This window comes from Protopterus annectens, chromosome 10.part0 (genome assembly GCF_019279795.1).
Source record: "Protopterus annectens isolate FY-2018-M chromosome 10.part0, PAN1.0, whole genome shotgun sequence".
NCBI classification, from domain to species: Eukaryota; Metazoa; Chordata; order Ceratodontiformes; family Protopteridae; genus Protopterus; species Protopterus annectens.
The window spans coordinates 1,391,678,000-1,391,678,368 of NC_056744.1; positions in this window are offsets into that span (position 1 = coordinate 1,391,678,000).

Genomic DNA, 369 nt, shown 5'->3' on the forward strand with positions numbered 1-369 from the left:
TTTGTGGATTAGAAATCAATATAGCAAACAATACTGCAAATATTTTCTCAACTGGATTTTATATTTTGGATGAAATTATTTCATTCCTACATTTCTTAAAATGGTAAATTCCTTGTATCATTTAAGTATTTTATTTTGCATATGTTGTTTTATTTTGTGAGTTTTATTATATTTTCTATATTATTAAAATGTTATTTATACAAAATGAATTTCAAATGATATGAAAGCTATATGTCACAATGAAATAAAGAAAGTATAAAACAAATATTTAGTTTATTGATCCTTACTATAAAATTATTCATAGGTCAAAGATCCCCAAAATACTTCCCACAATGTTATTCTTATCATTTTACTCTCTTATTTTTTATT